Source organism: Dysidea avara, chromosome 1 (assembly GCF_963678975.1).
Source record: "Dysidea avara chromosome 1, odDysAvar1.4, whole genome shotgun sequence".
Taxonomy (NCBI): domain Eukaryota; kingdom Metazoa; phylum Porifera; class Demospongiae; order Dictyoceratida; family Dysideidae; genus Dysidea; species Dysidea avara.
The window spans coordinates 59,430,463-59,454,895 of record NC_089272.1 but is presented as its reverse complement, the minus strand read 5'-3'; the positions used below and the strand labels follow the sequence as shown (position 1 = coordinate 59,454,895).

At 35.0% G+C, this 24,433-nt stretch overlaps 1 long non-coding RNA gene across 1 annotated transcript; it reads left to right on the top strand.

The window, feature by feature from the left end:
- Nucleotides 1–22,823: 22,823 nt before the first annotated feature.
- Nucleotides 22,824–24,406, top strand: LOC136251339 (uncharacterized). Its single transcript, XR_010699025.1, has 2 exons — nucleotides 22,824–23,114; nucleotides 24,154–24,406. It is a non-coding gene; the product is annotated as an uncharacterized lncRNA (long non-coding RNA).
- The last annotated feature ends 27 nt before the right edge of the window (nucleotides 24,407–24,433 follow it).

Here is a 24,433-nt window from a genome sequence, read left to right as displayed (position 1 = left end):
TTTTAATTGGGTATTGATGTCATCAGGATGCTGATGTGGAAGACAGCTGAAATGTGTACTGGCCCACTAGGTTCACTGCTTCAGCACCTTTAGTTTATTTATGCTTCACTAAAATTTTACTGTTAGTTCCTAAATTAATTAAATATCTAATTTGTTCCGGATTTTTGGTTTACTATTTGTGTAATCCTTTAGTGAAGCATAGGTAAACTAAAGATGTTGAAGCAGTGGTTGGTACTATTGAATATGAATGTGTTTAAAGGATACATGCAGGTAGTGGAAAGGAGATAAGGATATTGGTCTATGTTTTCACACGATATTCTCATGCTAAAGATTTTATTTGCATGCATGCTATTTGCAGTGACTACGACAACTGAACTGAAATATTCTTCACAACAATATTCTATACTTATCTGATAAGAGATTAATCCAACAGTTACAGATGGTCCCCTTCCGACCAACAGAAAATAGTTATTAAGAGTTTACATTTTTCTTGTGAGCATTCCCTTAGACTCTTAATCATGTCTTTTGCTCTACTGTCAGCAAATTGTTAACAATCACTGTTTCCCTTGCTTTACCATCTCCATTTCAGAAGTGCTAGCTTGAGAACATGGTGAGACTTGTTACCAAGTTCCAGCTCCTACTGACGATGATGGAGTACAGCCACAAGTGTTATACAGTATTATTATACAGTAATTAGATCATCAAAATTTCATGCTATTATATTAATTTGGGCTAGTTATATTGAAATTACTTTGCATACAGGTACATCACTGGTTAGCTACATGTCACAAGGTAAATTACAAATTTAATAATTGCAGGTTCTGTGACTTGTGTGCAAGTCACATTATAGTAGTGGTGATTTATTATTATTATCATATTGTGACTGGCTCACACGGAACACAGGATTTCCAAACTTTCTAAAACACAGAGTTATCTTGCTGGTGCAATATTACAGCTGTGAGATATTTTCATTCTAGCTAGTTGTCTGATTGTCTGCATGGCCACACAAGTTGTAGGTACACATCTTGCAGTAACAAAATTTGTGTATTAAGAAGTAAACAGTATCTGCAGTACAAGTTTAGTGAGATAGTAAAGCAATCTTTACTAGAAACCTTACTCCTGTTATACAGTTGTATAACAGTGCCCCACATTGTAATTTGTATTGTGTATGTACTATGTATACATTGTGTGGTGTACCATTGTTATGTGTGGCTCTCTGCCAAAGAGGAACACCTATGTCTGATTGGTGGAGTTTAACTCAATGATCAATCAATCAACATTTTACTGATCTTGTACGAAGTGAGGATTGAGTATATACTGAGAAAAGCATTGTTTTGTGGAAGCCATGTAATAATATTCAAAAGCACACCTTCTTTATTGTCCATCTTTGGGAAAAAATTGTTACTGATATGAATACAGAGAATAATCATGAGCACCACAATTTATTGAATCACTTTTAAACCTTATCATCTGTCAACATGTATGCATGCTTACACTACAGTGTACCCTATCTCATTTTAGTAACTATGATAGTATTAACTCTTGAAAGTATATGTATATATCATAATAATGCATCAAGGATTCAATGGAGATACATATGAAAGACTGTAGCTGTATGTTACAAACTGCATAAGGAGAGTGAACACTTAAGACCACTATATACCTTTGTTTCTGTGGAAGTATGGACAGAAACTGAAGAAGAAAGTGAATCACAAAATGTTAACTGTTGGTGCAGTATTAGACACATCACAATGCAGTGTGGCCTCTTATGTAAATAAACATAAAGCAGTGTTTTTTGGTAGTACATAAACAGGTTTTGTATTCTATTTATAGTAGTAGTAGTAGTAGTAGTAGTGTGAAACAACATATAGCGTAACTAATAATTAGAAGTGTTTAATACAAGAGGAACATACATATCATAAGCTCTGTTTTTATTTATATGCTCAAGGTAAGTAAAACGCTATAATTATTGTGTGTATGGTGCATAAATTAATAACAATGACCTTAGCATATACGTAGTATAGTACTATTGTCATACTAATGTACTTATTTGTGCTTCAAGTTTACAGTTAAGTTGTACAGTTAGGTTGTACAGCTTATATACACTGTATTATACAATTTGTATTTGCATAACTGGATATATAGGACACAGTATGCAAATGTTAAATAATATAATTTAAATACTGTATGCATGTACGTGTATGTGACCCGGTCTGCGAAAAGGGGTCTTATAACCTTTCCAAATTGTCACGTTTGACTAATCATAACTCCTCATGTTTTCAACCTAATAATTTTCATATTACACCAAGCCATAGTGCTATGTTGGGGTATAAGGGGACCAAATGTCAGGGTCACAACTCAAGTTACAGGTAGCTGAGTACATGCAATTGAAAAGACTATAAGACCGCTTTTCGCAGACTGAGTCACATATAATATCTGCATGCATAACATAATACTACTATTATTAATATTATGTGCATATACACTGTACATGCAGTATGCATGCAGTTTTGTATACATACAGGAAACTATAGTTATTTCCATCATGAAGAGGTACTTGCTTCCACTGCCATTACCACTACTGGTATTACTGCTACAGTGTGCAGGCTCCACTGTCTACTATGTGATTCCCGATAACCACTACCCTACAAGCAATAACAACACTGCTAATACTCTACACCACTACCTCAACAACACCAACAAGTACTTCACTTCTGACACTGAACTACATTTCATACCAGGACACTATCACCTCAACACTGTCATCTTTATCACTAACACAAACAACTTCTCAATAACTGGTGACAGTATGAATGAAGTGAACATTTCATGTAAATCATCACCAGGTGGAATTATTGTTACTGAAAGCAGCAATGTGAGGACAAAAGGTATTACGTTAACTGGATGTAGAGTAAATGTGAGTCAATATCTCCGCTATAATGATAACACAAAGTTGGAAATATTGGTACAGAATATGGCATATGGTATACTGATGGTTGATACATCGGGTCAGTCAAAATTGTCTAAAATCTCAACAAATGGTGTATTGGTAGCATACAGCAGTGATAGTGCGTGTATGAACACAAGGAAAGAACACAGGGTGATCTTGCAGAATATTACATGGCTTCAAAACCAGGATTATACCCATAAAATTACTCTTGTACTACTTAACCATTCCTCAAGTGTTGCCATAGTGATAGACCACATGTTATTCAGAAATGTCTTTGCTATATATATACAGGATAACACATGTGGGGGACAAAATACCATAATAGTTAGCAACTGTAACTTTGTTGATTTAGATTCACAGAAGTTTTCTTTGCACAAGAAGAAACTTAGAACAAATAACAAGTATGGAATTGTATCAGTGACGGTAAGCACCGGTAACAGCAGAGGGTTTAGTTTTCATAATATCATACTTTCCAATAGCACTTTTGCAAATAACATATTAGATGGACATTTACTGAGTTGCTATATAAACACAACCCATCATGCTTTAGTAGATTTAGATCAGTGCATGTTTTTTAACAACATTAAAGCTAAACATTTAAGATTAACATCTAATTATTTTGGCAATGTGACGTGCATTGTTAGAAATGTTACATTTCTTCAACTGAGAAACATATATGTAATACTCACTTTAAGCAAAGTTCACTTAATTTTTAAAGGATATGTAAATTTCAGGTACATCAAAAGCCAGCAGATACTAATTGGTGTAAAGAACTCTTCATTTACAATTGATGGTTATGTTGAATTTTTTTCCATCAATGCTACTTTATTAGTTAGTAGTGATCAAATTCAGCTTAAAACAAACACTTTGATTAATATTACTCATGCTTACTTCACAATGGTAATTTTTAGTTACCAAATGGAGACACTTATTTATGAAGGACCTAAAGATTCATTTTCCCCTCTGTATCCTCCTTGTTTATTTCAGTATCAAATTTTAAATGCTAAAATTAAAACTTACTCAATTCTGCTAAATGATATCCATGTGCCTAAGTTTTGCAAAAAGCATTTTTGTCTCTCACATTGTTCTATGAATAACAACAGTCCAATTGAAGAATTACTAAGTCCTTGGCAAATTAATCAAAAAGTAATCAAAGTTGACAAAGACATACTCAAGGATAACAAAACCATTTGTTTGTGTCCAAATGAACATACCTATTGTAATAATTGTTTGATCGATCAATTGCCTCCAGTATATCCAGGCCAAACAATGAACATACATCTAGCTCTCAATTTTTTTACTCAGCCCAAAGCACTAGTTACTGTTGAATTAAACCACCATAACCTTCCCAGAACTACATGTAGAGTTAATGGAGCAGAAATACAGCAAATTATTAATAGCACATGCTCAAGAGTCCACTACACAATCCAGTATGGTCATGGCAACTGGTGTGAATTGTTCTTAAGCCAAATCCAGCCAAAGTATGTTACAGAGCTGTATCCTACATATTTGTATCAAAAACTTTACAATGCATTTTATGTAAAATTACTCCCTTGTCCTGCTGGCTTCAAGTTGAACGAGAAAGGACAAATGTGCACCTGTGATCCTGCACTAAAGCTGATATTCACAAACAAACATCTTCACTGCAATATCAATAATCAAACAATACAACATCCTGGTAACATTTGGATATCTGCAGACACCAGCAATGGAATTCATAGCTATTGTGTGTCTCCAAGTTGTCAAATTGAGTACTGCTTGCATCATTCTTCAAACATTAACCTGTCTGCTTCTCCTGATTCACAGTGTCGGTTTAACAGGACTGGTGTGCTGTGTGGGCAATGCCAACATGGTCTTAGTGTTGTGTTTGGTTCAGCTCGGTGTAAACAATGTTCTAGTGTTTATTTACTCATCACTATACCCATAGCAATAACTGGTATCATGTTAGTGGTTTTCCTTTTCATGTTCAACCTCACTGTTTCTATTGGAACAGTCAACACATTAATATTTTTTGTCAACATTGTAAGCATTAATATTTCAATATTCTTTCCAAATCATCATTCACCACTTCTTACATTTCTTTCCCTCTTAAACCTTGACTTGGGCATCGAAACTTGTTTCTATAATGGCATGACTGGCTATACTAAGACATGGCTGCAATTAGCATTTCCACTCTACCTCTTTGTAATTGCGTTGTTTCTTATTACTATAAGTCGCTACTCAATTAAAATTCAAAGACTAACAGCAGCGAAAGTATTGCCAGTACTTGCTACAGTATTCCTGTTGTCGTATACTAAAATTCTATTAATCATCTGCTCCGTCCTGTTTTCATATCGCAAACTCACTTGTGTGCCCTCTCAAAACATTACATATGTGTGGCCAGTAGACACAAGTGTCAACTTATTTGGACTAAAGTATACAATGATATTTGTTATCTGTTTGCTTCTTTTTCTCACTTTACTACCATTCAATATAGCACTACTCTTTTCCCGTAGACTGTCCTGCTTTGAGGTCGTAAATTACTTTAAGCCTCTTTTGGATGTTTACTACTCACCATACAATGACAGGTTCTATTACTGGGCAGGATTACAACTTGTTGTAAGAAAAATCATGTTTATCCTTTCACTTTTTAGCAAAGATGTCAATATCCTATCTGTAGTTGTCTTGCTAGGTGGGCTGTTCTGCATACAAGGAGTTGCTAATCCTCATACAAAGAAATTTCACAATATTCAAGAAGCTCTTGTGTTGCTTATCCTTTTAGCAGCTCACATCACAGCATTTTATAGTACCGGTTCTACATGTTTAACTATCATTCAGTTGCTCACATTAACTGCATTAGTTTGTTTGCTGTTTTCCATTTCTTTTGAGTGTTTCATGAAATCCGGTTATGGGAAAGTTGCAAAGAGTTACTGGCTTTTCAATTTTATACAGAGAAGAAATAATGGAATAAGAACTAATTGTGTTAGTGAGATGCATCCTGTGCATGTAAACACAACAATAGTCGGCCCAGACCAGTGTGAGGACTTTCAAGAGCCACTGCTAGCATTAAGCAACTAAATTATTGTAGGCTAATATTGTTATTATGATTTATTTATAGTGTACATAGTACTGTATGCTGTATATTGTATGAAAATGTGTACACTACCTGTAATATAGAGCTTTCAGTTAGATACATGCACCATATATATTTTATATGCATTATATAAGCTCAATACTGTACTTATACTTATACGTATTAAAAATATTTAGAGCACTAGTAGTATCAAGAGATCATACTTGAACTCTTGGTACTATAAACAATGGGATTTCCACCTGTGTGCCAGTTTAAATACTAATAAGGAAATTTACTGAAGAAAAGAGCAAACACTTACTCTATTACAACACACACCAACTCTAGGAACGGTCAATCAAAATTGGCAAATTGTCTTGTTAGTTGTATTTATGGTATCACCATGAAGTTGCTGTCTGCTAAGATTGCTAGTACCAAACATTCAATTAGTGCATGTATAGGTAAGCATGTGCCTAGCAACACATGGGTAATTGTCACAAAGGCTCTCATGTTACCCAGTTGCATAAGCCCAAATGCATTGATGTGGATAACCATATGTGATTGGCAAATCATCAACAAAATAGCTATCTATATATGCCCAAAAACTAACTATAATTCCTTTCTGATATCCTCTTGTTCTACCATACACCTTCTAGTAGCTTGTTCCATTGATGGAGAAGTACGCAGGCAGAAGTGCAAGTGCCATACTGTTAATGCAATAAAAGCTAACACCAGAGTAAGTCTTGATAATAATGTTGGCAATCCTCTATCCCCCCACCCACATCAGCACATTTTGATATTGACATGTGAGAATATAGTAGTCACTAGTTTCAGGTGTAGGGGAAATTTTTAGGGAGTGTTGTAGCTGTAATATTACAGTACAGTAATTTCACTGGAAGAGTACAATATAGCTCTGTCTTGCACATTTGTGTTTCACAATTTTATACTGTTTAAACATTCTGTAGTCTGTTATGCCCCACCTGGTTGGGCAGTGGGGGGATATTAGCAGTGAATTTATTACCGTCCTTTATAAATTATAATCCCAGGCTACAGGGTATATGGGATTACATAGTATTACACAATAATATGTGACCCAGTCTGACGAAACCATGCAGTCTTATAACTCGTCAAATTTTTACTACTATTTGAAGTATAATAACTTTCTGAACAAAGTAACTAAGTAACATTTTCACCACTTACGTATGTACAAATCCCAGGACTGAATTTTACAGAATTATTATAACTTGTATGGAAAAGGAGAACACAATATGAAGCCAATGTACTTCAGGCTATAAGGCTGGATTTGTCAGATTTAGTCACATAAATAATAGTTGCTATAGTAGTGAATTGCAATTCCCAAAAGGCAAACAATAGGACATGTGTAATATGAAGTAGTTGTTCCCATAAGTGGCCATGGATACAGTTTCACAAATTTCCGTCAATGCTTAAACATCTTTGTCTAAACTATAGAAGTGGATCAAGGCAAAACTATTATAGTTTGCAGAATTTCCATCAAAGTCAATTAAGGTACAATATGACAACCGTATTATAACATAATTGTTTCTTATACAGAAATTACATAATTATCTGTTTTAATCCTACCATTGAAAACCACAATCAGTATATTAGTCAGGAATAACAGTTGAGAAGGTATATATTTATAACTCATTGTATCCAAGGTAATGAATGGATGCAATTATATACATAGCTAGCTACACAAAATTGGATACATACATAAAGCTGGAATACTAGGTTATAACTTACATGTTGTTGATGTTGTGTGTAGTTGGTATGTTATATGAAACTAAAAAAGAATAATAAAATAAATAAATAAAGTGCATCTGTTTGCTATAGACTTTAAACAATGTCTTTTCAATGTTTAAAAGTGTACAATACTTGTATAGCCACCTACAGTGTATAGCTACACAGAAAAACAGAACTACTTATCTACTCTTCATTATATTGTGGTATATACTTTCTAGTGTCATTTTAGGCTATACAAGTATCATACTAAGCAGAGTGAAGAAGGTATGACATGCCAATGTAACACAGTACACAGAGTGCAAGTATGTTTCCTAATAATATATTAATTGCTGTGTGTAGCTTGTCCACCTTGACCTGTATACATGTACAGCTGCCAGTGTGCCAATATGTCATTCTCCAATAATACAAGTGGTATTCTTTGTGTGACAGATCTAGATGATGTTCACCTTCCCACTACCGCTATTGGCATTACTTCTGCACTGTGCAGGCTTCACTGTCTATCATGTTATACCTGATAGCAACTACTCGACCAGCAACAACACTTCTACTCTGCCCCACTACCTCAACAATACCAACAAGTATTCACTTCTGACACTCAACTACACTTCCTACCAGGTAACTATTACCTCAACACTGTAATCTTTATCACTAATACAAACAGCTTCTCGATAATTGGTGAAATAGTAAATGGAGTGATCTCGGTGAATATTTCATGTAAATCATCACCCAGTGGGATTGTCATTACCAGAAGCAGTAACTTAACTATAAATGGAATTAATTTAATGGAATGCAGAGTTAATTTAAGCAAATATTTCAACTCCACTGATAGTACAAGGTTAGAGTTCCCACTGCAAATCATCACTTATGGTTTGCTCTTGATTGATGTCATGGGCAAATCAATTTTGTCTGAAATTTCAACAAATGATGTTTTTGTAGCACACATTACTGACCAGCCACTTGTTCATGAAAGTCCTGAAAGTAAACTAGTATTGCAAAGAATCACTTGGCTTGAAACTAAACAAAAATATAATAATTATAAAATTGCTTTAGTGCTTAATCACTCATTCATTTTTGAAGTACTAATAAGACACATATACTTCAGAAATGTTGCAGCCATTTATGTTGAGGATAACACATGCACTGGGAATAACAGTATACAAGTTATTGATTGTCATTTTGTGAACATAAAGTTAAGTAAGGCTGTCTATTATAAGTCTTTTGAAATAATTTTTGTGAAAGTGAATTCTACTAACTGCAAATCTTTTACAAAGTGTTGGCATCATAAATTACTGATTTATAATTGCAGTTTTGGAACAAACAATATAAAAGGTTATTTCCTGCTTTTGAATTTTTATATAACTACCCATACATTTGTAATGTTGGATCAGTGCATTTTTTACAATAACAGCAATATTAAGCATCTCACAGTGAAGTCTCAAGGAGTGGGCAATGTAACTTTTATCATTAAAGATACAGTATTTCTCCACTTGCAACATTTACCATATGTACTAAATGGAAATGGCCTGAACATAACTTTTAAAGGCTATGTTATTTTTAGAAATTTAAAAAGCTCTCAAATACTAATTAGTATAAAGAAGTGTTCATTTATTATTGATGGTTATACTGAATTTGCAGCAATTTATTCTGGTGTCTTAATTAGCACTGATCAAATTCAACTTCAATCAAATGCTAACATCAACATAACTAAGACAAATTGCTCAACAGCATTGTTTAGTTTCCAGCTTGAAAAACTTATTTACAATGTACCTAAAGAACTATTCTCACCTCTCTATCCACCTTGTTTGTTCCAATACATGAATGGGACAGTGATGACCAATCAATATTCCATAGTTATAAAGGAAACTTATGCTCCCAACTTGTGCACAAAATACTTTTGCATTTCTCATTGTTATTTGGACAACACAACAGAGAATATGTATACTTCATGGGAAATTAACCAGAAAGTAATAATTGTTGATAATAGCTCAAAGAATCTAATCAGAGATTACAAAACAATTTGCTTCTGTACAGATTCTCAGAACTATCACTGTCTAGCCGAAGAACTTCCAGCAGTTTATCCTGGCCAAACTTTGAACATCAGCTTTGCATTGAAATTTGATAGTCAACTAAGCTCAATAGTTAATGCGGAATATAACTACCATAATCTACCCAGATCTGCTTGTAAAATCATTAATACTTCAGAAATACAACAAGAAATTTACAGTACCTGTACACATGTAAGCTACACTGTTGAATACAATAATTTGGGGTGGTGTGAACTATTCTTCAGTCATCTTGAACAGAGGTATTTCACAGATCATGATTCAAAATCTTATTATTTCGTTAAAAAATACAATGCATATTATGTTAAATATTTGCCTTGTCCACTTGGATTTAAGATCAGTGGTAACAACATTTGTAACTGTGATCCTGAATTAATATTGGCATTGTCAAACAGTGAACTACACTGCAACATTAATGATCAGACTCTTTTACGTCCTGCTAATAGTTGGATATCTGTTGATACTAATACCAATCACTCTTATTATGCATCTCAGTACTGTCCATTTGACTTTTGCTTGCCTCATTCATCAAGCCTTAACTTAGCCTCACCTGATTCACAGTGTCAATTTAAGAGAACTGGTTTGTTATGTGGAAAATGTAAAGATGGTCTTACTGTTGTGTTTGGTTCATCCCATTGTAAACAGTGCTCTAACCTTTACTTACTAATCATCATACCCATCGGAATTGCTGGTGTATTGTTGGTTTTGTTGCTGTTTATCCTTAACTTTACAGTCACTGATGGAGATATAAATGCCTTCTTATTTTATGTTAACATTTTTGAGATCAATAACTCCATTTTCTTGCAATCTGGTAAAACATCTCACATTATTATTTCATTGGCTAACTTGGATTTGGGATTCGAAACATGTTTCTACAATGGTATGGATGACTATGCTAAAATGTGTTTACAGTTAGTGTTCCCTGCTTACCTAGTCATGATAGCAGTTGTCCTCATTATGGCAAGCCGTTACTCTACTAAGATGCAGAGGTTAACTGCACGTAGAGCTTTACCAGTACTTGCCACACTCTTTCTGCTATCATATACCAAGGTATTACGAACTGTATCATATATGTTATTCTTTTATCTCAAAATCAAACACATTCCAACAAATCATACAGTATTGGTATGGTCAGTTGATACAAAAACTCAAATTTTTGGAGCAAGATATACAGTAGCTTTTATTGTAAGCTTAATACTTTTCTTGATTCTTTTGTCTTTTAATATCATCTTACTCTTCAGAAGATTTTTTTCATATTTCAACTTTGTTAACCAATTTAAGCCACTGCTTGATGCTTATCAAGGTCCATATCAGGATAAATTCTACTACTGGACTGGTCTACAACTGGTGATGAGAGCTGTATTCTTTGGATTATCCGCATTGGACAGGAACACTAATTTGATGATCAGTACACATTTAATTGGAGTGGTTGTAGGTATACACGGAATGGTGCATCCATTTAAAAGTAAAAAAAGAAATATTCAAGAGTTCTTAATTTTGTTAAACCTACAAGCTATATTTGTATTTTCAATGTATAGGAGCTCCAATCATGTTGCCATCAGTGTGCTAACTCTACTAACCTTGTTATATTTCATTTCTATTATACTACAACATATCAATAAGCAGTGGTGTGAGAAATATTACCCTAATTGCACAGATACTCTGAAAAGTAACCTGAACGTGATGTTGGGAAGGTATTTGGGTTACTTCAAGCAACCTAAACAAGGCAGATCCAGCTTTCATCCTAATATAGAACTAATCCCAGAAGTGACTTACAACTACAAGGAGTTTCAAGAATCACTCATTGGCTTAGATGAATAAACATGTGTATTACATAAGAACAGACAATTAATTGCTGTATGCATAATATAATTAAAATGTAAACAATTTATGGCACGCATGTCAACATATCTGAGATAATTGCTATCAGCACCTCAATTTTGTTTTTATCTGCTTTACCAGTTAGGAACTGGAAGCTGAACTATGGCCCCACTTACTACAGCCATAGATTCTATTATGTGTGGTACAGTAATGCTGTCTAGTAGTAACGTTTGAGTAAATAATTCAGGTGCCAAAACTAAGGCCTGCTCAGTCTGAATTGTTGAGCATTTTTTACTGAGGCAGCTGCCTCGGTTGCCTCAATGGTAGCTATGCCACTGCCCTGGCTCCTGGATCTTTTTGTTTCATTAATTTTCTTATTTTCAGTTGTTCGCTTTTCAACTCATTACTCCCATTTGAGTATGATTAAGGATTGGTTTATACTCTGATCAGTTTGGTACTCTGATCAGTTTACGGTTAGGTGGAATTTGGATGCTTTTGGAATATATTGTTCTAATACACACAAACAAATCCTTGCTACAAATCAATAGTTGACTTGTCCCAAAGACATTGGATTAGACCAACTCCATTCTGCAGCTACTGTTTCAATTTTGCTGTATTCAAGTTTTTCTATAAATGCATTACTTAGCTATCCATTCAAGGAAAAAATGGACTCCAACTAAAAGCTGTATTACTAGTTGAACCACTAGATCCACCAGAACCTGGAGCCATCAGAAGCACTAGTACTGGAGCCATCATAACCATTGGATCCATTGTGAACCATCAAAGCCAGTAATGCCACTGAAACTAGTGGAACTGCTAGAACTATCACATTGATCACAACCAAGAACCAATAGACTAGTGGAATCACCATAACCAGTAGAACCATCAAATCACCAGAAATGGGGAGACTACTGAAACCAGTGTAACCACTAGAACTATCAGAACCAGTGGGAATATTAGAACCAATAACCAGTTAGAGGCATATCACTGAAGATGTGTAAACATAAGCTCTGTAAGTATATGCTCAAAGTATATGTGACCATATGTGAAAAATAGTGGTCTTCCACATACACCCAATTCCATGAACTCAGTGACCATTACTCAGTGCTCAAGAACTTGAAAATGTTTTCATCCATTAAGTTATGTTGGTGCTCACTATTGACCATGTAAATTTCAAGTCAATAGCCTGTTCCTTAGTAAAAGTTGGTTCATTGGATGTGTGTGGAAGACCTGTTTTCATCATTCCAGTCACATATAGACTATAGGTATTAGTATTTGAATATCTATAATAATTATTGGGATTGTGCAGATGTATTTATATTTGTGCATAATATTATACAGGGTATAACCACTTTTACTTTAAACTTATTGTGTAGCATACCACAGTACATATATACATAATGTGAAGTAAGTTGTATAACATAATCATATCACCTCTGTGTCTTCTGTACTGTAGGGAAGGTAATTTCACTGATGTAAGTCTATCCTTATAGCTTAAGTATCAATAGAAGAAATTCATTTAGTAGCCTTTCTTTGGAAATTCTCTAACTTATTAATGTCAGTAGCATAAAGGGACCCCAGATCATGTAGCTCTATTCCAATTGGGTGAATGAGTACTTTATATAAGGTGGTGAAAGTGTTAAAAGAAATTAAGATTAATGCAACTTGTTCACATTTGTATGGGCAAATGTTACAACCATCATTGCAGCATACTGTAGACTCCACTGTCTATCATGCATGTGATACCTGCTAACTGCTATGCTTTACTACCAACAACAACAACACTGCTACTTTACACTGCTACTTTACACTACTACCTCAACAACGCCAACAAGTACTTCACGTTTGACACTGAACTACACTTCCTACCTGGACACTGTTACCTCAACACTGTCTAAAAAATTAAAACTTGTATATTAAGCACCCAAATATTCAGCTATACCCACCTTGCTTGCCTAATACATTGATGGAACAACACTACAATGATGGGCAGTGAACAACTGTTTAATGGTGTTAAGCGGAGCCCAAGTTTCAAAGCTATGCAATAATTGATTTCCCACTGCTCTTGGATATGTACAGTTCTTTAAATGATTGGGAAACTAACCAGGAGATTATAATAGTCAATAACAAGTCAGAATTAGTAAAAGTATAATATTTTTGTTCAGACAAAGAGATTATTGCCAACAGGCCAATTGACTTTACTTTGAATTTTTCTGCTCAGGAAAAGCACTTGTCAATGTGGAATTAAAACCACCTCAATCTTCCTAGTTCTGTATGTGGATCAGAAATGCAGCAAAAAAATCTTTCAAAGATTTCTTGTACAGTTATGGATATGGAAACTTGTGTAGGTTGTTCCTAAGTCACATTCAACTAAGATAGGCATAGATTTTTTTGCTCATACCATTAACTATATATGCACAAAATTAATGCATATCTCCTTATTGTTGATTTAGCTACTGCTCATTATCACATATTCATTAATTTTATATGAACTTGCAGATGTCTGCTCCTGATTCTCAGAATGTCAGTGTCATTTTAATAGGACTGCAGGTGTATTGTATGGACAGGGTAAACATGGTCTCAGTACTAAGTTAAATAGTAAACATTGCTCCCATGTTTATTATTGATCACTATACCAATATAAAATTATAGGTATTGTCTTCATGGTTTTGCTTTCATGTTCAACCACTTGTATAGTGGATACACTGGCAGGTAAGAATTGTATGTACAATGTGTGACATTTTAGTAGGCTTAATTAACTATAACAGTTGTTGGTGAGCTACAATCTTCAGAATAATTAAACATCCATTTGGGTGCAGCTGTTACACTTTTTACCTTAAAGGAGTTGTCTTACAACACCTCCTTTGATGCTGTAGGCTTTCCCAAAGTTTAACAGTCAATGATTATGTATAATATTATAGTCATTCACAATGTCTGCAAAGCACACCAGTTTTGTTAAACGACACTGTTAGTTAGAAGTAAATAGAATAACATGTGACAATTAATAGATATGGCTGGAATACATGATAAATGTGCAAAAATGAGAATTGCTCTCAATAAATCATTAATCCATATGCCACCAAGAGTTTCCATGAAATTTAAACAATGTAGGTTCTTTCCTACATGTTGGAATTAGTCCAGAAATTATGAAAATCTACTGAAGCTAAATCTAAATGTCTAGCAGTAAAAAGGATTGCTTCCAACATGTTGGAAAGATAACTCAACAGCTTTCTTTCCTACATGTTGGAATCAGTCCGAAATTATAAAACTAAACTCTAGCAGTAAAAAGGATATTAATATGGTAATGTAAAGCTTTGGATTTCCATGAAATTTAACAATTTAGATAGTTTAGTGCTAGCTTATTGATTTTTGAAGTCCAGAAATTATGGAAAACTAAATCTAGATGTCAAACATCCAACATGTCGGATAAAACAATATATTAATATGGTAATGTAAAGCTTGGATATCCATAATTTAATTAAAACTTTAAGTCCTCTCTGACATGTTGGAATCAGTCCAGAAATTATGAAAACCTACTGAAAACTAAATCTAAATGTCAAGCAGTGAAAAGGCAATATGTCAGAGAGAAAGTAAACTTTACTATCATAATGGTAATGTAAAGCTTGAGGTTCTCTCCAACATGTTGGAATCAGACTGAAAACTAAACCTAGATGTCAAGCCATTATAAACTCTTGATGTCATTGACATCACCAACAGTCAATCAGAAAATGTGATAGTCAATTATGGTTAGTGATACTAAGGAATAGAACCCCTGAAGCAGAGGCGGATACAGGGGGGGGGGTTAAAAGGGGGATCTTGCCCCCCCTCCGAAAAATTTTGGTATACCAAGATCGAGATACTCTAATAGAGCAGTCACAGTATTAGAGCAGTTTGTAGAGAGCTATTTAAGGATTTTTATTTACTTTATCAGTGATAAACACATAGTTGGTGTGGTGGGCAGCTATTTTCAGCTGGCTGTGACCTTTTTTGGGTCTCACCTTACCAAACCAGACAATTGAGTGTCTCAGAGTTTATTTTGACCTCCCATTCCCATAAGTCTGGATCCACCGTTACCCTGAAGTACTCTATTTGCTTAATGAACTGTACAATGATTTTATTGAACGCATGTAGACAGGGAAAATGTCACATCCATTAAGTCTGAATATATAGAGAGATCCATGTGTGACAATTTTATGTTATGTTTAGATTGTGTGTATAATGTTATACGTGCAGTTGTACATATAACAATTAAAACATCTGTGTTTCTAATAAGACTATATATACAAGGAAGCATGTAATTAATACATTTGCATGCTTTTAAAACTTCTAGAGCATAAAATAATAAGTTATAGCCAAAACAACATGCATTAGAAGTGTATTATAATAAGCCCTCATGGCACCCCTTGGATCTCACCCTGTGCATATCATGTTCTCTATAGCTACTTACACTGCAGCTGTATCTTATGTAATTATGTTTATGTAGCACAAAATGATTGTTCTGTAATTACATTTTGGTTTTCAGGTGTGGATTTAGAATTCGCAAAGGAAGTGGCGATGGGAGTGCTAAGCTATGGGTATCTATATAATAGTGGTAGCTAAAAAAGGTGGCAACTGGTTAATACAACTAGTAGTGCAGTCAGCATTCAGAGCATACTTTATATAGAGAGGTCTGGGGGTATGACCTCACATGAAAAACAATAAATTTTGCAAATTGAGTTTTCTTAGAAATATGGCATTGGTTTTGACTGAACCAAGCATTGTAAACTGTTAAAAACTGAAATTGTCATTAACTTGTCTAGCCATGCAATGAGTGCATGCATGGTAACTAGCTTTCATTATTTGTACAGGGCACAGCTATCTTTTGAGTTCAAAGTTGAATTTCAAGGGATCCAGGAGTTGGTCTTTGCTCCTTGTAGTTTAAGAATTTTAAATGATGGATATTTTATTGGAGTAGCTCACTGTTTTGCTGAATTGAAGTATTTTGATGCATAGTAGTTTTATCTCTGAAATATAAACCTCTTGTTAATTCCTAGAAGAGATTAGCTCTTATCATCTCACTCTTTCCATCTTTTAATTGTCCATGTATGCTTTAGATGCAATTGCACGTATACTATACAATATAGCTTCTACTATCTTTCCAGTAAAATCTAGAGGGGATGCTTTACTCCCCCCAAATATGCCCTTGGTTTTATTATACCTCATTGTCATGGTAATGTTTTGTTATTGTACAACAATTCCTTGTTACACAACTTCAGTGATGTGAACATTTAAGTTATCCTATCACAAGATGGTTAGTCCGCAGAGGTTTGCATAGGTTAGGTGTTAAAATGTTTTTAGTTAGTTTTCTGAATATTCTTTTATTAACGAGCTGTAAAATTATGTTAATTTGTATATATAATGTGTCTGGTGCATGTGTCACTACACAAGAAGTATGCTTTGTGGTGCATAATATTGACATGTCTGCAGAAAAAATGTTCTATATTATAATTATATAATAACTAATGTTTAATGCATCACAGAGCACTACAATCAAAGGTATAAATACGAACAGCTATGATTAATGAAACATGCTGCTATCATTCACTGAACCTGCAGCTACCATTACATATCTACACCAATTAATGGTTCTTGATATTCGTGATAGTTATAAGCAACCTCTGGAATGTTGTTAAGAGTCAGTATTTCATCAGGTTTTATTTTTGGTTTCATGTGTAACTTTGTGATCCACCCGACTATTGAGTTCATGCAGTTACTGTGGTAAGGATTGGACCTGACCATCACTCCAGCACAAGTGAAGATATTACTAGTGGCCATGCATATGATGATGAAGCGTATTGCAGCAATGGTAACCATTACATTGACTGCAGTGGCTCCTAGACCAGACAATGTGAAGATGTATAATAGTTGAAGGTTTAAAGCGAATAGAAGTTCTTGAAAGTTTTTAATCTTGCTTTTGAAAGGTCCAACAAATCCATGTAATCCTATTAGTCCACTGGTGACAGCGGCTCCAATGATTAAACAGATGTTCTTGTCTAGAGCTGCTATACCAAAGAACACAGCCCTTATTAATAACTGTAATCCAGTCCAGTAGTAGTAGTGATCCTTGTAAGGTCCTTGATAAGCATCAAGTAGTGGCTTGAATCTGTTAACTGACTGGAATTTCATCAGGGTCCTTGTGAACAGCAACACAATGTTAAATGATAGTAGCACCAAGAAGAGTACAACACAAGTGATGAACAATATAGCAAACTTAACTCCAAACAGTGATACATTAGTATCTACTGACCACACTAGTGTGGTGTGTTTACTAGGTAGGTGAGTGACTGTGAAGTAGAAGAACAAGACATTGGACACTGTATGTAATATCTTAGTATAGGACAATAGGAAAAGTGTATCAAGTACTGGTAGTGCTCTACGTGCAGTGATCCTCTGTATTGTAGTGGAGTAACGACTTGCTATGATGAGTGATGTAGCAATGAAGATGAGGTAGAAGGGAAATGCTAATCGTAACCATATCTTAGCAAAGTCATCCATACCATTGTAAAAACATATTTTAATATCCAAATCAAGATTAGCTAGTGAGATGAATGTATACGCCGGTGTGCCAATTTCATCAGTATCAAAGAACACATCATTGTTAATGCTAATGATATTAGCATACATAATAAATGCATTAATAGTTCCATCAGTAACTGTGAGGTTGAGAAGGAAGAGTAGTAAGACTAATAAAATGCCTGCAATTATGATAGGTAGGATGAGTAAGAGTGTTATGTTGGAGCAGTGCTGACATTGAGAGGAATCAAATATCGTACTGAGGTTTTGTTGACATTGTCCACACAATATGCCAGCTCTGTTAAACTGACACTGTGAGTTAGGAGTGGAGAAGTTGACAGTTGAAGAGTGAGGTAGGCAGTAGTAGAATGGACAATGATGAGATGTTTGGTAATTGTGATGGTTGTTATGAGATTCAGCGGATATCCAACAGTTAGCATGACGTAACACAGTTTGATCATTAATATTACATTTTAATACCAACTTCTTCAGCACTGGGTCACAATCGCATGCCTCAGTGTTGTTATTTAATGAAAATCCTACTGGACATTTGTATAATTTGATGTAAAATATTGTGATGGTATTGACATATTTAGAGCTGAAAACCAACTCACATTGTTCTTTATCTGCTGATAATATGGTGTAGCGGAGTTGTGTACAACTATTCCTAACAACATTAAAGGTTTCACTGGTAGAGGATACCTTGCAGTGTGATGGTGGCAGATAACTGTGGTACATGTCAACATTAACATAAAGCGTATTAATATTATTATTACTCCTTAAGTTAAGGGTCAGTAATTGTCCAGCATATATAGGACCAAGAGTATCGGTCTGACAGTTCTGTTTTCCTTCACTGGAACAATGGCACAGCAGCCCTGTATCAAATAATTGTTCAGTTTCATTTTTGTAGTCTATGATTGACTTGTACACTTCCAATGGATTAAACCTATAAAAGACAGAGTCTGAAAGCATCTTACAGTTTTTTTTATTTTGTATATTTTCAGAAAATACTTTTAACCTGGGAAAAACGGGATTCCCGATGTTGTCAACGATTGCTATTTGGTATGATTTTGTGGTAATGCTATTTTTGCTACCACTGGAGTAGAATTGGAAATAACAGACTGGAATAATTTCATCACGTGACCTTTCTTTATGAAATATTTCTGCTAAAAATGTGTTGTATGTAATATTCAGAATAGTGTTACTTATAAGGTTAGCATTACTATCAGTTGGCGTTGACAAAAAATACATTGCTTCATTATCTGATGCTTCTATATTGCCTTTAAACTGTACTGGAGCATCAAGTATTGTAAAGTGCTTGTTGTTGTGAAATATAATTGGACCAACTATAGTAATTTGTAAGTCAGATTTTATCAGTGCTCCAAACCTTTTGTTTGATGTGAAAATTGTCCCAATCATGTGAACTGCATTATTGATAGTCATATGTGTTTCTACTCTCTTGAAATACAGTAAATATTTTGCCACATTATAGGTAAACTTGCAGTAATGGAATATTAAGTTTGCTTCTTGGGTTTGTGCTAAATGTTGGTCAGTATAGTGTGGGTGCCATATACAACTTATTATACTAGACTCTTTTCTGTTATAATTACAATATTTATGATGACAATAATTTTTAGTGAACCAGCAGTTATCAAAAAAAAAAAGTGTGTTGCTGGACATCATGATACTGGTACCCTTATTCACACATATCAGTAAATTTATGTCTATTAATGAATCAACATGTTGGATGTTGGACAGAAGCATGCAGTTTTTTACAGTAATAATGTTCCTTCTGTGCCCACAACTGCTGCTCCTGATCCGCAAAAATATGTTATGACAGCTGATGAAGGTAGAATCAGTGATGTTGATAATAACTTTATACGACACTTGTAACAATCGTATATATATAGTTGGTAATAAGACAAGCATTCTTGTTGTTGTGTAATTCTGAACTATAAGCAGATGATTTCTTGACTTTGCTGTCATGTCATTATCATCATATTTAATGTGTAGTACTGTGTTATTAATATCAGAAAGTAGTGAACTTCCAAATATATTCACTACATTTATTAATCCTTTATTCATACTTGCAAGACATTTCAGGTATATATGAGCACTATTAAGTATGTTTAGAAAAGTTTTCACACCTTTTATTTGTGTGATCATGTTCTCAAAAGTTATACTAGCCACAGTTATTCTAGTACTGTTAGCCACGTTTATGGTATATGTGCCATACTGGATGATAGTGTTAGGTGTTTTACTATTAGTCGTACTGCCTATGAGTGAAAAGTTGTGAACATTTTGTATGATGAGATCAGTGTGAAGGTGATGTAGTCCTGGTAGGAAGAATAGTTGAGTGTTAGAGGTGAAGTACTTGGTAGTATTGAGCATGTACTGTTGTAAATTGTGGCAATGATGACATGTAGTGTTAGAATTATTAGGTGTGATGGTGTAGACAGAAGCAGTTGAATTGTGAAGTAGTGATGATAGTAGAAGTAGCAAGAACATGATTGATTTTCTATTGAAAACAATTATACTGTATACGAATGTACCACACAGCAGTACTCCTGATGCGTGTTATTCATTATTAGTATTGAACAACAAGCCACAGTAAGCATGTACAATTATAACACACAAATGTCAGGTAGAATCACTGACATACCAGTGTTTAGCTACTTAATTGAAGCTAAAAGTCTTTTAATATGTACAATATACTGTATACAGGTCTGCTTTTTTGAGTAATTGTTTCCTATCTGCATAGCTACTAAATATCTCTCAAGTTTTTTAGCAGACTACATTTTAATTTGAACACAAAGTTGCCTCATCCACTCTTACAAAAAATGAAGTACTTAATATGTATAGTTATCCTGTGCATGTTGCAAAGCATTAATGATGGAAAACCTCATGCAATCTACTTTTATAGTAAAGTCATAGGAAAATTCCTTAGTAAAAATACATTCATGCACAAGCATGCTATGTTACTGTGCACCAAACTAACTATGGTTAGTTTGTTAGTTAATGAGTAACATTATCTCAAATCAAGACACACGGTAGTGTGCCGTACGCAGGGCCGTAGCCAGACTTTTATCTGGGTAGGTTCTTTTAGAAGAAAAGTGGATCTTTTTTGAGGCCTTTTTATATGGATTACAGTATGGTGTGCGAGGCACACCCAGCATGCGAAACATGCTGAAACTAGTGGGGTTTGGGGACATGCCCCCCAGGAAATGTTTTTGAAAATAGACACTAAAAGGTTGAATTTAGTGGCATTTCAGTCAATAAAAATAACAATTTTTAGGTAAGCTCAAGACCAGCTATTTAAATGACATCTGGGAAATATCTCTCTATTACTACTGTAATTATACCATCTGTGATTATACCATCTGTGTCTATAATATATTGGAATGTCACAGTGAATGAGAATGGGCAAGATTGAGTGCTCTGTTGGATCGCGCATTGAAGCAAGGATGCTATTTATGCACGGCTCTTCATGGGAGGGGCTTGCCCACTAGACAACAAATATGGTTTTGTAAATCAAATAAGTAGTTACATACAGATTTTAAAAGAAAATGTAATTGTGACTGTTCTATTAGAGTGATTGTTTTATTAGAGTGATTGTTCTATTAGGGTGGTTGACTGCTCTATTAGAGCATGTCGATCTTGCATTGCATTACAAGCACTGAATGAGCCAGCTACTCGGAGCACTTAATTTAGCTTCTTATTAGATGATTACATGAGTAGTGTTTATTAAACTGGAGCTAATGAACTTTTGCTACTGATAATTTGGACTTGTATACTAAATTTGTGGACCTTTTTGCTAAAATTGTGGACCTTTTTGCTAAAATTGTGGACCTTTTTACTGAAATTGTGGACCTTTTTCTCAAGAGGGCAGTTCTTCCGAACCCCCCGAATCCCCCCTGGCTACGGGCCTGGTGCGGCCCAAGAAGCCGGCGCGCCACACCGTGAGTATATTTAGAGGAAGAAAGTAAACGCGATTTGCACACCTTCGTAATTCCGTGATTCCTTATCTGATTGAAACCAAAGTTGCTGCAGAAGTGCCGGCTAGGTAGGGGAGTCCACATTCCAAATCTGAAGAACATCGCTCCAGCCATTTCCGAGATACGAACGGCCAAAGTTTGGGGTTTTTTTCTTCGTGTTTTTCTTCTACTGTACTTCTTTTCGCACACTTTGCAAAATCCGCCATAAAACACAAATGCAGGCTCCAATCGGGCTGAATGTTGGCACACTTAAAGGGCTTATTAAGGCGAATCTCAGTACCACGTTTGGTAGGAATCCGATGAACATTCACCGAGTTATGACCGATTATTTGCGTAACACTGTTAAAAATGAAGTTTGAAGGTTATACCAAGGAGTATGACGGTTATCCCTACCTTGTTGGTATAAAAAAGACTTGGTATGAAGGTTATACTATATGGGATGAAGGTTATCCCTACAAGTTGGTATAAAACGTCACAGGTATAACGTTTATACCTTCGTGATGTCCTTATTCCGTTTTCTTCCGTGCATTTACTACGTATTTCAATCTAAAGCGCAGCGCGTCATCTTTATGCGGCGCTTATTATATGATTCGTTAATATGCTGCCGGATCTGCGGATGGGTGCTTTGGCGGACCAGTGTCACGATTTATCTACTTAATGATCTGGAATGGATTCAAGTACAGAGGGATAAGGTGGAACACCAGCAAATACGGGACACCTAAGTGGTTTGTCAGCTGCCCAGGTACCCAGCTGCCCTTGGATCGCCTCGGATCACTGGGCACAGATGTAAGAGGATTAAGAGCGGTAGAAATATGATACAACCGGTCCTTTACAATTGTACATTATATTACTCCTGGCGATATGCATCTGTGAAATTTTGTGGCAGCTATAAAATGGAGTAATATTTAGATTAATGTAAAGTGAGTGGGACAACTATTAAAACTTTGCATGCATGTACATACACATTGCATAAGGAGGTGCCACAGGGACTAGTCTGGCACCGCGTGCTCCTTTGCAAAAAGTGAAATACAGATACTAAATGATTCTACCACTCAGATTTGGTAGTGTGTGCCAATCACGTTCACACACAAATCACCTTGGCAACGCAATGCTTTTGAAGGGTAATCATCTGACATAACTAGCAATTACATACACTGTCTAATTGAATTCCTATTGAGATTATTTAGTATCTGTATTTCACCAGCTGCAGACCCTTACTTTTGTGAAGAGGTGGATGGCACAAGACTAACTTGCTGCACGGTCTACCAAAGTCAATATACAATCAAGACGACACTTGAGACTACACAATATTGCTACTAGTAACAATGAGTCAAAATCTCAAGGCATACGAAGGGTTCAAATGTAGTGTGCAACACAGACCAGCATGATACTCCCTTGCATATACATGTATGATCGCCGGTTTAAAAGTGAAATAAAGCTAAGCAGTTCAGAGTGACTAGTGCATACTTTTAATTTCTTACACACAATCTTGTATGCAACAGAAAACATCTAGGTTACATGAGTTTTGTACTTCCAAGGCAGGGGCAAGTTTCAGGAAACCCCTTTACATAAATTCAAACCGCAGATATACAGAAATCATGGGATCTTTCATGAAACAGGAGCCTTCGCCTTGTAAATAGTGTTTGTCATGTAATAGCAATACTTGTTCTGAAGAATATTATTTTGGTGAGATACTCTAATAAAGCAGTCAGGTAATTATAATACTCTAATATAACAGTCACTTAGCTGTAGAGAAAACTCTTTTCAAAATTACTGTGTACATCCTGCAAGGTGACATGATAAAAAAGGAAGCATTGCTTGTACAAAATACAAACAATGTCAAACATTACTAAAGACATATCATGTTATATTATCTTCCTCACTATCTGCGAAAGCCAATATTTGTGTACTTGTACTTATTAGTAGTGTTGCAGGGTGAACTGTTTATAATTGTTGCAGGGTAAATGAGGCATGAATCCCAATGAGCAGCTTGTTACTACCAAATGGATTGAACATACCTGACTCTAGAGTCTGATCAAAGTTTGTAACTCATCAGCTACGTGTCAAGCAGTTGTGAAAACTATTCACAAGCAAGGAACTCAACTGAAATATTATTGCATAATTCAATGAACAACATTACTTGTGATCACAATGTTATAGCATAACTAGTGTTTGTGTTACTTGTACTTGATTTGAGTTTGTATTTCAACGACCAAGGGCTATTTAGTATACTAGCAAT